Source organism: Girardinichthys multiradiatus, chromosome 23 (genome assembly GCF_021462225.1).
Source record: "Girardinichthys multiradiatus isolate DD_20200921_A chromosome 23, DD_fGirMul_XY1, whole genome shotgun sequence".
NCBI lineage: Eukaryota > Metazoa > Chordata > Actinopteri > Cyprinodontiformes > Goodeidae > Girardinichthys > Girardinichthys multiradiatus.
This window is the reverse complement of record NC_061815.1, coordinates 21511887-21528366: the sequence shown is the minus strand read 5'-3', so window position 1 is coordinate 21528366 and position 16480 is coordinate 21511887. Positions and strand designations below refer to the sequence as shown.

The following is a 16480-nucleotide window of genomic DNA, read 5'->3' as shown; positions in this document are numbered from 1 at the left end:
GTTAAGACTAGGCAATTGAAAGCAGCAGCCAGATGTGGATGGGTTTGACATCTAAGAATTACCAAAAACCTGGACTATATGTTTCATTTTTAGCTTTCCGGAAGATCTAACCCAGTGCTAAAAGATTTAATTTGCTATCCATCCTGTCTGATACATACATAGACTGCAAGTACAGACAGTAGAAAACCTCAAAAAGCCCTTTTCACAATATCAGGTCATAGCAAATGCAATCTGTGTAGAGGTAGGTTTTTAATTATACTAAAACATGAATTTCTACAAGTTGTTTTTATGTTTACATCATGAGCAGTATAAACACATCAGAAATTTTGGAGTCCTGGAGATGCCACAAGTACCCTGGTTCAAATCCCACAGCCTGACACTCTGGGTCCCTGAGCAAGACCCTTTGTCCCTGAATGTTCCCCGGGTTTTCACAATGGCAGCCCACTGCTCCCTAAGGGATGGGTTTAATGCAGAGGAATATTTCTCCATTGTGAGATCAATAAAGGCAAAATTATTTATTATTATTTTTTATTTCCCTAGCTCAGCATTACAGTTTCTATCAAAGTTGGCCCGCTGTCATTAATCCTTAATTTGTCTTGATCAATTAGCTAAAAAACAAAAAAAAACAAATGACCAACTGAGGAGGGAGGAGAAAGACAGGGGGGATGTTTGGAGTTCAGAACAGATAAGAATGACAAGATGTCAGCAAGTTCAGTAAGTTGCAGCTTCTACAAAAATGTTCCTGAGGGATTTCTTTTCTCCGTGTCTTCAATTGCTGCTTAAACCAACTTTTTTGCTTGTTCTTTGTGTTCATTTATTCTTTTGTATTTCTGAGAAATAGGCTTAGATTTTTCTTGTTTTCTTATCCTTTGCAGTTGCCATTTATTCTAGCTTTCATTACCTTCTAATGACTCCCTAACAGCTGATGAGTTTCCACTTGCCAATCACCTCATATGCTAAATTGTTTAATAATGTAATTTGTCATTTTAATGAGCATGGTTGAGCATGTTGTGATGCCTAGTAATAAACCCTTAATGTTACTATGATGTGAAAGCTGTTTGCCAGCACTCCCTTTTCTCTGAACAACTGCGTAACCTCAAATCTTAACGAGCTCTGCAGTGGTTGGGTAAAACATGACAGCAGTAAATGGAAGCAGCTGAAAGTCTTACTGTTCTACACATAATCATTATCTGTTTTACTCACGAGATTTTAACTGCAATCCTGTAACCTAACTGTTTTTCCGAGGACAACTTCTGTGAAACAATTCAAACTGTAAAAGTCTGTCTACTGTTATTTTTCTCACAACAACCTGTCATCTTGCTCTAAAAAGTCACTACTACTGATAGAGTAGTAGTGACTTTAGTGTCACATAGCTCTGACACCTAAAAAAAAACGATTTGCTGCTGCAGCTTATTAGTGTGGGTAAATATGCAGAAGGAATGTTTGAAGTTAGCCCTTCAAGACATTGTTTTAATATGATAATACTAATCACAGATGTCACCAGACACGTTGTACTCACAGAGAACACATAAAAAATAAAACCACTGTAAAAGAAAGCATTTTCTTACCTGATAAACATTATGCTCACAAACAACAACCCTGGTGCCCTTCAGATCTGGCGATTGACTCCTCTAGAACTGTATGTACTTTTTTTAACGTGTCCCGTCTGGCAAAGTAGCACTCAGAATTGTTGTCTGAGTGCCAAGAAGAAGCCCAACAGATTTACTTTCACAAGTGAAGCATTATATATATATATATATATATATATATATATATACTGTATATATATTTAAAAATATATTTAAATTTTTTTTATTAGAAACTGCGTTGGGATTATTTCAATCGCAATTGACACAGAGACAGAAACAAAAAGAAAAAAAAGAAGCAAGAAAGTGAGAGAGGTCGGGCAAAAAGGAGAAATGGAGGGACAGAGAAAAGAATAGAGGAGATAAAGAAGGATGAAAAGAATACAAGATACTAGAAGGCTGCTCCTAGACCTGCAGAAACATATATTTCCTTGCTAGAGTATCTTTTGTGAAAGTTTGAGTGTTCACTCCATCCTTTTCACTGTTGGCAATATACAGCAAAACAAAGATTCACCTTTGATTTCTGTTATAAAAAGGTCTTTTTTGTCAAGAAAGAAATTTGTGTTAGTCTAAAATAAAATAATTATCCATATTTGGAAATGGTGTTTCTGTTTTTGGCTTGTTTTGTTTGAGAACAGTGGTTCTAAAATTACTGTCCCTGCTTTAAAAAACTGTCGTGAGGCGACATCTTTGGACTTTGTTGTGGTTTTATGTTTTGACTTTAGTTTGGTTATATAGTCATGGTTGTTTGTTTATTTCCTGCCTCCTAGTGTTTGTTGTTTTCTCTCCCTTCGCTCCTAGTTCCTTTAGTGGTTTCTTTTCTATTACTTGTTATGGTTTTCTTATGATTATGACTATTATTATGTTTGTTGTTTTTCTAGTTCCCTGTAGTTTCTAGTTTAGTTTCCCATTTAGTATATATCTGTGTTTATTTATGTTTTGGTATTTGTTCACCTGCGCTCTTTGTTTACTAGTTTATTTTCTCTGTTCCTCCTCGTCCTGGTTCCCTTTCTGTGGTTTAGGTTTTGTTTATTTACAGTCAGGGTTCCTTTATGGGTTCTTTGTTAATTATTAGGTTTTTGTGTTTCTTCTATTCCCTTTAGTTTCTCAGTTTGCTTTAGTTAATGATTATTCTAGGTTCTTATGTTTCTTTTGGTTTATTATCTTCGTCCATAGTTTTGCTTCGATATGTTTTCCCTGAGTTTTGTTATTTATAGTTTTGTTTTTGTAGTCAGGTTCCTTTGGTTATGTTACTGTCTAGCTTCCCTCATGTTTTCCCCTCTGGATTTATGTTATGGTTTAGCTCTCGTGTTTCGTTTTGTTTCTAGCCTTGTCACCTTAGCAACTATTCACTTTCCCTCAGTTCTCTATAGGCTAGTCCACACCTGAATTTCATCTCCCCTGATTTCCTATCTCTCATTATCATTGGTCCATACTCCACTTCCCTCTGTTCATAAGCTCTCTGCTCTTGTTTGTTCCTCGTTGGTTCCTTCCGTTTGAATCCCCGTTCATATCTCCGTTCACCTACCTTCGTCTATGTACTTTGCCTACTATGTTCCAGCAGTATCAACTTTGTAAGTTTTTGGATTTCTTGTATCTGCAGTGATTTTGCTATGTTCTTGCTACGTTTGGAAAACCTTTTTGAACTTATCTTTGAATAAAAGAAGAAGACTCCTTTAAACATGCAGCTGCCGAGCTCTTGTCTGTGCTTTGGTCACTAAACCTCAGAACGCGACAAAAACAATATAAAGACCTATTGGCATTTGTTTGTTTCATATTTCAAGATTGTGATATCTAGCTCTAAAATATAATGGTAACCATCGTTTTACTCTTGGCAGTATTTAATTCCTCAACAAAAATATGCAGGGAAGCCATAATTAATCAACCAAGCATACAATTATGACCACTGACAGGTGACGTGAATAACACTGATTTAATTGTGGCACCTGTTATTGGGAGGACACATCAGGCAATACATAACAGTATTTTCTAAAACTACAGCTCTTGTGGAGTGTTCCTGGTTAGCAGTGGTTTGTATCTATCAAAAGTAGCCCAAAGAAACTAGTGGTGAACCATTGGCAGGGTTGTGGGCAGCCATGGTTAAATAATGTGCATTGGGAGCGAGGGCAGGCCGATGTTGTTGATCTTTTTGTTTTTAATATGGAGCTGAGTAGCCACAAGCAGGGTTTACGTATCCGTCACCTGAAAGTGCAGGAAGATTTACACTTTAGCATCAGAACTCGACCATGAAGCAACTGAAGAAAATGCTGTGGTCTCATAAGTCACATTTTCTTTTAGATTGGATGGATGGCTGGGTGCATGTGCATTGTTTATCAAGAGAACACATGGCACTACAATGCACTATAGAAAGAAAGCAAGGCCAACGTGGGAGTGTGATTCAGTGGGCAAAGTTTTACCAACTACCTAAGCAATGCTGCAGATCTTTTACACCCTTTAATTGAAACACTACATAGCTGAGGGCTCTTTCAGTAGGACAATGTGCCCTGCCACAAAGCAAAAATGGTTAAGGAACCATTTGAGAGGAAAAATGACACTCAACTTCTAAAACACAAACCATCTGCTGCTGACATCTTGTTACCAGATATCTCAATAGACTTTCAGGCTTCTAATGAAGCCTATGCTTTAATGGCATATGGCTGTTTTGGCTGCAAAATGGGAAACAACACACTATTAGGCTATCAGCCATTATGTTATACCATTTATATCTGGTACAAGAATGTTTGAGTAGTAATCAGTCTAACCATGAAGACAAGTAAGCAATGGGCATTTTTGCATGGCTTCAGCATGACTTAAACCACACTATCATTTGTACCACACGGTTCTGCAGTGAGAGCATGAATCACAAAGCAGACGATTTGTGTGGAGAGGCGAAACAAATGCAGAATTACACAACTCATCCAACTGTCTGTAAACATTCAGGGGGCATTTTGCAAATAAATGAAAGAGCTGAAGTATGGGCAACAGCTTCAGAAATGAAAGTGATAAACTGGTCTGTAGTGCTTGACGAATGGACTTAATCTGGACCAGTTTGTAAGGACATTTGTGCAAAGAGACAAATAGAGGCAGTGATGGTAGTGAGCTAAAGGCAGACTGTGGGTAGATGCTGGAGCTTCACAAAATTTTTTTGTCTTTGTTTTTCAAAGGAAAGGCATGACAGCGGCATGGACAGCAAAACTACTGAGATGAACAGATATTTTGTTTTTATTGTTCCAGGCAAAAGGGAGAGGTGGATATATCCCAGGAAATCTATTATCAGGTGTCAAATTCTAGGTAATAAAGTAAAAAAAACAAATGTCAAGTTTTAAAGTGGTCATTGGTATAAAGAAAATAATTTTTGTCTTTACTTTAATTGCCCACTGAATAGCTGAAGTAATTGTGGAAGACAGGACAGGATATTAAAATGATGAAACAATGAGAGCTGCATCCAATTTTAGTCAGAGGACTGTCAAAAAACGGGACTTCTTATGGCTTTCTTTTAACAATGGCTTTCTTCTTCCATAAAGACCATATTTGTGCAGTGCACGGCTAATAGTTGTCCTGTGGACAGATTCCCCCACCTGAGCTGTGGATCTCTGCAGTTCATCCGGAGTCATCAAGGGCCTCTTGGCTTCATCTCTGATCAGTTCTCTCCTTGTGCGGCCTGTAAGTTTGGTAGGTTTGCTGTTGTGCCAAACTTTTTCCATTTCCGGATGATGGACTGTGCTCCGTGAGATTTTCAAAGCTTGGGAAATCTTTTTATAGCCTAAGCCTGCTTTAAACTTCTCCACAACTTTATCTCTGGCCTGTGTGGTCTGTTCCTTGGACTTCATGATGCTGTTTGCTCCCCAATATTCTCTTAACCAACCTCTAAGGCCACCACAGAGCAGCTATATTTGTACTGAGATTAGATTACACACAGGTGGACTCTTTTTAGTCATTAGCAACTTCTGAAGGCAATTGGTTGCTCTCAGAGTAAATGGAGCTGAATACTTTTGCACACCACACTTTTCAGTTTTTTATTTGTAAAAAAAAAAAGAAATCATGTATAATTTTCTTTCCACTTCACAATTGTGTTGGTCTTTCACATAAAATTCCAATAAATATATGTGCAGGAAAATTGTATATATTTATGTTTGAGGTTTTAATGTGGAAAAGTTCAAGGGGTATGAATACTTTTACAACTAAGTAAAAAATACTGAGCATGAAAACTGGCAACAGTGAGAGACAATAGTAGAAAAACGTATGATTGTAAAGTACAGTAGATAGACCTCCCCCAGGTTGTATGGGGGCCACCTTCTCCAAACGCACCGAACAAAAGGTGCATAAAGACTTGCCAGAAATGATACAAGCTATGGCAGGGACTAAAGCAAGCTCCCTCTAGTAACTAGTAAGTAGTAACTAGGTCGGCCTTCTATCACCTAAAGAACATCTCCAGGATTAAAGGACTAATGTTGAAAAACTAATTCATGTGTTCATCTTTAGTAGAATTGATTACTGCAACGGTGTTTTCACAGGTCTGCCTAAAAAGTCGATCAGACAGCTGCAGTTGATCCAGAACGCTGCTGCCCGCGTCCTCACTAGAACTAAGAAAGTGGAGCACATCACCTCAATTCTAAAGTCCCTACACTGGCTCCCTGTAGCTCAGAGAATAGAGTTTAAAATACTTCTGTTAGTCTATAAATCACTGAATGGCTTAGCACCAAAATACATTACAGACTTGTTGTCAGTGTATCAACCAGCCAGACCTCTCAGGTCATCTCGCTCAAATCTACTCTGCGTACCCAAAACCAGAACCAAACATGGAGAAGCAGCTTTTAGTTCTTATGCTCCACTAATCTGGAATAAACTGCCAGAAACTGTAAAAGCGCCGAAACCCTAAGTTGCTTTAAATCAAGATTAATAACTTATTTGTTTAGAGTGGCCTTTGACTGTGCCATTTAGGCATGATTAGTTGTGTTTTCAGTCCAATTTTTCTTTCATTTTCTTGTCCATCATTCTATTCTATTTATTTTATTTTACTTTTTTAAATTACCTCTGTTGTTTAAATAATTTGATCTGTTTTTCTGTGTCTGTATTTGTGTTTATTTGCTTTGTGATTGTATTGTAATTGTATGTACAGCGCTTTGAGTGTCTTGTTGCTGAAAAGCACTATATAAATAAACTTACCTTACCTTACCTTACCTTACCTTACCTCTACTAAATAGGTTGTAAAATCGTAGCGCTGACCCCCACCTTGCTTGCGTTTAGTATTAAACACAAGTAAAGTGGGTTATAAAGAGGCATATATCAACCCTCATAAAAAAAAACTAACATACTGTACTCAAGTCTTAACAAACTAGTTAAATGAAAGCATACATTGTATAACACATATCAGATGAATGTTCCTCAATCTTGGTTTGAAACTCTGGACACAAAAGGAAAAGCCTCATTTGGCGAGAGGAAAGTTTTTGTTGTCCTGTGACAAGCATGGAGCATGGAATACTCTACGTTGACTTCTCTGATATGCTTTTTAGGCTCCGCAAACTCCTTTTGCCTCTGCAGCACCGCAGCCAAAAGGTAATTGTAGAAAGAAATCCTCTTGCTGTCCAGGGTGACGTTGCCCTCATTATCTGCTTATCCAGGAACAAGTGGAACCTGACAATGTTTGGGTGCAATGGAGAAGTGTGCCTGTTGATCCAGTTTGATGTTTTTACACTTACAGTGGAGAGAACAAGTATTTGATACACTGCCGATTTTACAGGTTTTCCCACTTGCAAAGCACGTAGACGTTTTTTATCATAGGTACTCTTCAGCTCTGAGTGACGGAATCTAAAACAAAAATCTAGAAAATTACATTGTGTGATTCTTAAATAGTTAATTAGCATTTTATTGCATGGCATATGTATTTGATTACCTAACAACCAGTAAGAATCCCAGCTCCCACAGGCCTGTTAGTTCTTCATTAAGAAGCCCTCCTGTTCTCCACTTATTATTTGTATTAACTGCACCTGTTTGAACTCATCTGTATGAAAGTCTCCTGTCCACACATTCAGTCAAACACACTCCAACCTCTCCACAGTGACCAAGACCAGAGAGCTGTGTGAGAACATCAGGGATAAAATAGCTGACCTGCAAAAGGCTGTAATGGGCTACAGAAAAATAGCTAAGCAGCTTGGTGAGAAGGTAACAACTGTTGGCGCAATTATAGGAAAATGGTAGAAGTTCAAGATGATGGTCAATCTCTCTTGGTCTGGGCCTCCATGCAAGATATCACCTCGTGGGGCATCAATGATCATGAGGAAGGTGAGGGATCAGCCCAGAACTACACGGCAGGACCTAGTCAATGACCTGAAGAGAGCTGGGACCACAGTCTCAAAGAAGACCATTAGTAACATGCTACGCTACCATGGTGCAGCACATGCAAGGTCCCCCTGTTCAAGCTAGCACATGTCCAGGCTCGTCTGAAGTTTGCCCAAGACCATCTGGATGATCCAGAGGAGGAATGGGAGGAGGTTATGTGGTCTGATGAGGCAAAAATAGATCTTTTTGGTCAGAACTCCACGCACCGTGTTTGGAGGAAGAAGAAGAATGAGTACAACCCCAAGAACATCATCCCTACTGTGAAGCATGGAGGTGGAAACATCATTCTTTGGGGATGCTTTTCTGCAAAGGGGACAGGACAATTGCATCGTATTAAGTGGAGGATGGATGGGGCCAACAACCTCCTTCTCTCAGTAAGGACACTGAAGATGGGTCGCGGCTGGGTCTTCCAGCATGACAGCGACCTAAAGGACACAGCCAGGGCAACTAAGGAGTGGCTCCGTAAGAAGCATCTCAAGGTTCTGGATTGGCCTAGTCTGTCTCCAGACCTGAACCCAATTGAAAATCTTTGGATGGAGCTGAAAGTCTGTGTGTCCCAGCGATAGCCCCGAAACCTGAAGGATCTGTATGAAGGAGTGGTCCAAAATCCCTGCTGCAGTGTGTGCAAACCTCATCAAGAACTACAGGAAGCGTCTGATATCTGTTATTGCAAACAAAGGGTCCTGTACCAGATATTAAGTTTTGCTTTTCTGATGTATCAAAGACTTATTTCATGCAATAAAATGCAAATGAATTACTTAAAAATCACACAATGGGATTTTCTGGATTTTTGTTTTAGATTCCATCACTCACAGTTGAAGAATCAGAATCAGAATCAGAAAAGCTTTATTGCCAAGTACGTTTTTGGACATACAAGGAATTTGTTTTTGTCGTAGTCTGTGCAAACAGTACAAATTAAACAGTATAAACATATCTACAATATAATATAAATATATGTGCACAATTTTAAGTGAGTGAGAGTAAATATAGAGCAGTATTGGGTGCGAGAGCGGTACAACAGTGCAGATGATCAGTGTGCAAGTATGGCAGTGCAAGTAAAGCAGGAGTCCAAGCTGAGCGTTAATGTAACGCATAGAGTTACAGGTTACAGGTGTCCTGTCAGCAAAAAAAGGGGGGTGTGGGGGAAATGGAGAGTGTCAGGGTGGTTTCCGGGCTTTGTGAACAAGGCTGGTGGCAGATGGGAAAAAACTGTTCTTGTGGCATGAGGTTTTGTTCCGGATGGACCGCAGCCTCCTGCCAGAGGGGAGAGTCTCAAAGAGTCTGTGACCGGGGTGGGAGGGATCAGCCAGAATCTTCCCTGCCCGCTTCAGGGTCCTGGAGGTGTACAGTTCCTGGAGCAACAGTAGACTGCAGCCAATTACCTTCTCAGCAGACCGAATGACACGCTGCAGCCTGCCCTTATCCTTGGCTGTAGCAGCGGCGTACCAGATGGTGATGGAGGAGGTGAGGATGGACTCAATGATGGCTGTGTAGAAGTGTACCATCATAGTCTTTGGCAGGTTGAATTTCTTCAGCTGCCGCAGGAAGAACATCCTCTGCTGGGCTTTCTTGATGAGGGAGCTGATGTTTGGCTCCCACTTGAGATCCTGGGAGATGATGGTTCCCAGGAAGCGGAAAGATTCCACAGTGTCAATTGTGGAGTCACAGAGGGTGATGGGGGCAGGTGGGGCTGGGTTCTGCCTGAAGTCCATAACCATCTCCACTGTCTTTAGAGCGTTGAGCTCAAGGTTGTTCTGGCTGCACCAGTCCAACAGATGGTCCACCTCCCATCTGTACGCGGACTCGTCACCATCAGAGATGAGTCCGATCAGGGTGGTGTCATCCGCAAACTTCAGAAGCTTGACAGACTGGTGACTGGAGGTGCAGCTGTTGGTGTACAGGGAGAAGAGCAGAGGAGAGAGAACACAGCCTTGGGGGGAACCGGTGCCTATGGTCAGGGAGTCAGAGACATGCTTCCCCAGCCTCACGCGCTGCTTCCTGTCAGACAGGAAGTCAGTGATCCACCTGCAGGGGGAGTCGGGCACACTCAGCTGGAAGAGCTTCTCCTGGAGCAGAGCTGGGACGATGGTGTTGAAGGCAGAGCTGAAATCCACAAACAGGATCCTGGCGTAGGTTCCTGTGGAGTCCAGGTGCCGGAGGATGAAGTGAAGGGCTAAGTTGACTGCATCATCTACAGACCTATTAGCTCTGTAGGCAAATTGCAGGGGGTCCAGGAGGGGGTCGGTGATGTCTTTTAGGTGTGAGAGCACAAGGTGCTCAAAGGACTTCATCACCACAGAGGTCAGGGCGACGGGTCTGAAGTCATTAAGCCCTGTGGTCCTTGGCTTCTTGGGAACAGGGATGATGGTGGAGGACTTGAAGCAGGCTGGCACATGACATGTCTCCAGTGAGGTGTTAAAAATGTCTGTGAAGACTGGAGACAGCTGATCAGCGCAGTGCTACAGGCTGGCTGGTGAGACAGAATCAGGTCCAGCAGCTTTCCGGGGGTTCTGTCTCCTGAAGAGTTTGTTGACGTCCCTCTCCTGGATGGAAAGAGCCGTCCCCGGCGTGGGTAGGGGGCTGGTGGGGGGGAACTTCAGGGTGGGGGTTGGAGGTGCCAAGGCCCCTCTTGAGGTTGGAGAGATGGGGGTGGTGGATTGTGGCTGCAGCTGTTGGGGGGTGTAGTGGGGGATGGTTGCAGGACTATCCCTTTGTCTTTCAAAGTGGCGGTAGAACTCGTTCAGGTCATTGGCGAGGCCTCAGTCGTTGATGGAGTGGGGGGCTTTCGGCTTGTAGTTGGTGATTTGCCTGAGCCCTTTCCACACAGACGCAGAGTCGTTGGCTGAGAACTGGTTCTTTCATTGCCTTGCCAAACTTGTACTTCGCCTCTCTGTATATGTCTTTGTCCCCACTCTTCAGTCTTAATCTTCTGAGTTTGGCTGTGAACCAGGGTTTGTCGTTGTTGTAACTCACCCTGGTGCATGTTGGTACACAGCTGTCCTCACAGAAGCTGATGTAGGAAGTCACAGCCTCTGTGTACTCGTCCAGACTGTTGGTAGTAGTCCTGAACACATCCCAGTCTGTACAGCCTAAACACGCCTGGAGATTCTCCACAGCCTCACTGCTCCACTTCCTTGTCGTCCTCACAACAAGTTTGCAGAGCTTTAGTTTCTGCCTGTATACAGGAATCAGGTGGACCATGATGTGGTCGGATTGGCCCAGTGCAGCACGTGGGACGGCGTGATAAGCGTCTCTGATGGTGGTGTAACAGTGATCCAGAATGTTGTCCTCTCTGGTCAGACATTTTATAAACTGTCTATATTTGGGGAGTTCATGGGTGAGATTACCTTTGTTAAAGTCGCCAACGACGATAACTAAGGAGTCCGGGTTGGTCCGCTCCACACTCAGTATCTGGTCAGCGAGCATGCGCTGTGCGACCTGCACGTTAGCTTGCGGCGTGATGTAAACACCGACCAGGATGAACGAAGCGAACTCACGGGGGGAATAGAAAGGCTTACAGTTTATGATGAAGGCTTCCAGGTCTGGAGAACAGTGCTGCTGAATCACTGTCATGTCGTTGCACCAACCACTGTTGAGATAGAAACAGATTCCTCCACCTTTCGCTTTGCCGGAGAGTTCCGTGTCTCTGTCCGCTCTGTAGAGCTGGAATCCTGCCAGCTGCAGCGCAGAGTCCGGTATTAATCCACACAGCCACGTCTCCGTGAAGCACAAAACTGCCGATGAATAAAAGTCCCTGTTTTTCCCCAACAGCAGTTGTAGTACCTATGTACCTATGAAGAGTACCTATGTACCTATGAAGAGTACCTATGATAAAAATTAAAGACTTTTACATGTTTTTCAAGTGGGAAAACCTGCAAAATCGACAGTGTATCAAATACCTGTTCTCTCCACTGTAGACTTGGTCATTATTATGTGTCGTTTAAACCAAACGTTTTCCAAAGTCATGGTAAAGGGTCACCATTTGCAAAAATAGGAAAATTTGTAAAAGAATGTAGGAAAATATTTGGCCACTTGCAGAGCTCCCGTCTGTCCCGTAAGCCGTCATCACCACCCTCAAAATACAATTTTTTAATTGAAACTTAAAACTCAAACCATATTAAAGTCAACAGGAAATAGGAAGAGAGTTTTTTGCCTGAAAAGGCTCATTTCATAGTACAGTGGATAGATTACTGTGTTGTCTCTTTGGTGGAACCAACAGAATTTGTCCAGAAGCAATGATTTGCTGTATTTGATACAAAATGTTGGCACATTGAACTGAAGTGTTTTTAGAAGAATTTCTCTGCAATGCTGTGGAAAAGAAATAAGTTTGACTTAAACACAAAACCTTAAATATATCTGAATGCTAAATTTTATTCTTATTGAATTAATAAAATCCTTACAGCATCTTACCTTAGAGGATACAACGTCTATACATCATACATCAGCTCTCCCCAGTTTCCAATTAGTGTCTCCCAAATCCCAGTTTTCAAATATGATTCCATCTCTGCTACAAATTACAAATTATAATTCTGGCATTTACATTTACCGGATGTGGTTAATCAGTGAGATGAACAATTAACAATCATAATCGCAGTAAAATGAGTAAAAAGAAACTCCTCAAGCGTAAAAAGAAAGTGGCCGGATAATTAAAGGTGCCATGAGGAAGTGTCATGCTCACTGGGACTGAAGTGGATTCTTTATTTTTGTGAATGATGTATTAATTAAACTAAAAAACAGCCACTACTGCTGGTTAGAAAGGCATAAAGTCATTATGTGTAAAACATATATAATGTTGCATTAAAGCATGTATATTTAAATAGGGAAAAAGTCATTTTTATTTTGAGAGCATTTGATTTAGTGTCTAAGGAGACCATTAACTCTATAGCTTTGATTAAAACTCAGTTCTGTTGTTTGGAGCCTGGAATTAAAATGTTCTCATTCAAAGACCTGGTTTGATTTGAAGACTACAAGAATTCAGAATAAGACCATCTATTTTCCTTGTCTTGCAGGACCTTTGTTGTGTCAGCTGTCACACCAAGGATACCAATGAACAGACTAGCACTAAAAGAGCAGGGTGAGTGCACACCCTGCGTCCACAAAACATGCTGCAGTGAATATGGCTGTTTGAAAATGTTTGCCAAAGACAATTCAGAAAAATCCCTGAAATTCACGCATCTTAAAAAGCCTAAACCAATATTAATTTTAATATCTTGTTTAGCCTGCCTAAAATAGCCTAATATCCCTGTTAAGCAGAAGGTGTGTGTGACAGATACCGACATAAGTTATTTTAAAAAGAAAGGCATTTGCAGATATAGACTCCCAGTCTGAAAGTTCATTAAAGTTAATGCAATGTACTGAGCCTCCCAAATGTACACACATCCTGACAGCTGCTTGTTTACATCCTTTAGCTTAGCAATAACTGGCAAAGAGGTTGTAACAGGTCAAAAGGATCTCATTGTGCAAAGCTATCAGTCATGAAATAGGACTGTATAAATAACAATACTTTTACCACACAGTCACACTGATATGAGTTTTAAGTAATTGCAGGAAATATAGCAAAAAAGAAAATTACCAACAAATAGACATTTTTCCATCATTGACAAAAAGACTGGATTAAAACTAGTCAGTGAGCCTGTCAAGATGCTGGCAGAAACACAAAAAAAGTTGTTGTATTTTCCAGCAAATACTGGTTTTATTATATATTTGAAAACAAATGTACAAGTTTCATAAGATTATTTTAAGTTTTCCATATGTCAGGAATAGGTTTAATGTTGCAAGACAGAATCCTTGTTAAAATCTACCAAAAACCTTATGAGAGAATGTATTATGGTATGAATAGAATTCAGAAAGATTATTAAGGACTAGAAGCGATATATTCACCAAATATGTAATATGGTGTTTGTATTCACACTAGGTATATGTCTGTATGTGTTCATTTTAATAGTTTGGTGGATTGTCTGAAATAAATTATTCATTCATTCATTCATTTTTTTTTATTTTTTTTTATTTCAGACAATGATTTCAGACAATGACAAACAACAGTAAATAAATAAATCAATTTCAGAAATGCTTATAACAAACAAACAAATATCCAAATACCATACAAAGAAGTGTTTGGTAAACATTAAATTAAATTAAATTTCCAGTTCCAAATAAATTAAATTAACTTAAACATAAATAGAAACTAGTAAAATAAACATTTTCCAATAAGTAAACTTGTCAGTATATTTAACCTGAGATCTGACATTGATTATTAATTAATATAAATTGTCTGAAAAGGGGTATGAAGAAGTAAAACTTATTTTTCATACCCCTTCTCCCTCTAATTGCACTTAAATTAACTTTGAGTAACCTTCCTAATTAACATTTATGTTTTTGATCCATAATTCACAAACCAAAAACTAATAAATAAATATATATACACAATTATTTATATATATATACATATACACATACACATACACATACACATACACATACACATACACATACATACATAGATATACACATACATAGATATACACATACATATATACACATACACACATACATATATATATACATACACACATATACATACATATACATATGTACACATACAGACAAACATGTACCTCCACATATGTACATGTAACTGCACACATGCATACCTACACACACAGAAACACACCACACATTAGGCCTAAATCCACATTCACATTCTTGTATATCGGCACATTCATTGACTCATTCATTAACTCATTCAAACCTACAGTTAAACTTTTGAAGCATAATTGTGTTTGACACAAAAACAACACTACATATTACTTAAAGAACATCAAACCCACTGTGAAAAATGGTGGTGGCAGCATCATGTCCTGGGGTTACGTTCATTCACGTTGAACTGAGTTTTTTGTCAAGGAGGACTTGTCACAATCTGTTGGACTTTTAGTTCAGATGAGTCATTTTGGTTTTCTTGGGGTTTGATGTTTTGTGTTTTTGTATATTTGCATTTATGGGTAATTAAGGGTTATGTTCTATTTATTTTCTGTATTTGTGGTTTACCCAGTACTTGGCCTCAGTGCTCCAAAGCTATTTCTTATCCGTTTATTACTCACCTGTGCGTCATTTCAGTGATCAAATCCCCCAGTATAAATATACACGGTTATGAAGTTCCAGTTTTTGCCCGAAACCTTCAAGTGTCCACTAGACAGGTGATGAGTTATACTTCCTCCACAGAATGAGAAGATCATACCACCCCCTCCCATTCTCACCAACCTCTATATGAACACCATTGCCTCTATCATGATCCACTGTATCTCTGTGTGGTGCTGCAGCTGCACAATTGCAGGCTGGAAGTGCCTTCTCTCCCTTCCATTCAGAACATTAAACCCAAACACTGTTTGACAAGAGCCAATAACCTGATCAGAGACTCCACACACCCCTCATCACAACCTGTTCTTACTGTTCAACTGTGGCAGCAGTTTCCAAAGCATGAGGAGCAGAAAGGCAATATTTTGTAACAGTTTATTGCCCCAGACCATAAGACTATTAAACTCTCAATAAATAATGCCAACACCTACACAGAACAAAAATTTCCAATAGAAACTTAGCAGATCATCTACTAATTTTTGCATGTGTACATATAGATGTGATTAAATGTACCTGTGCACACAATTGTATATGCACATGTATGTGTCTGTGTGTAAACATGCAGGAATTGTTCATTTTATCTTATGTATTAAATTATTTTATTAAGTATTTGATCATTTTATCTTTATTTGGGATCAATAACGACATTTCGTTCCACAACACAAATATAAGTAAACAGGAATAAGAAAATGAACATGTGAAGTTTAAGGAGTTTGGACAAAGACTGGTATGTCAAAAACACATTTTGTATCGCAATTGGAGCCAGATCCATTCTAACATTTATGGAACATTATGTTGATTTAGAACTAAATTTAACTTTTACGTTTCTAGCAAAGTGATATGTATGCAGGGTTTGTGATTTATTTTCATTTAAATCCACAAAAATGTTTTCTTAGGTTGTTTGCTTGTTTGATCCATTGGGATATGCCAAAATCAAAAACAAACTGATCTGTATCTTTCACATCTCCTGATGTCGAAGCAGTACCCATTAGGTTTTTAGGGTGTTTTAGTACAGAGATGCACCACAAATCCATGTTAAGCAGACAAACATGCTGTGAGCACACTTGCTGGCATAAATAATCTATCCAGGAAGAGACAAAGGGGGCGTTGACACCAAACCTCATTGGAAGTAAAAGCAGTGCTCTGCTCCTAACTGGCCTGGCTAGTTTATTATCCAATACATTTGTATATAATCTCTCATTCAGTCATATTATAATAACCAACAAAGGACAATAATCACAATACTCGAAAGTGGACTTTTGCTTGCATTGTGTTGTTGACTTTGCAGCAATCCCTCATACTGAGCAAGCATGTAATGTCCACGCAAAGGACGACTCTTCTTTGACAGGAAGAAACCTCCAGTGAAACCTGGTTTGGTGTGACCGGCCATCTGCCATGACTGACTTGTTTGAAAAGACCTGCTC

At 39.8% G+C, this 16480-nt stretch overlaps 1 protein-coding gene across 4 annotated transcripts in view; it reads left to right on the top strand.

Annotated features, from left to right (window-relative positions):
* Positions 1-16480, top strand: part of frmpd3 (FERM and PDZ domain containing 3) — a 187754-nt gene that overhangs the window by 143025 nt on the left and 28249 nt on the right. The window contains exon 4 of one of the 4 annotated variants that reach the window (XM_047354049.1): positions 12935-12999. The exons of the other annotated variants lie outside the window; for them this stretch is intronic. The gene's annotated coding sequence lies outside the window, so the exon portion shown is untranslated. The remainder of the gene's footprint in view (positions 1-12934; positions 13000-16480) is intronic. 4 annotated transcript variants of the gene reach the window in all.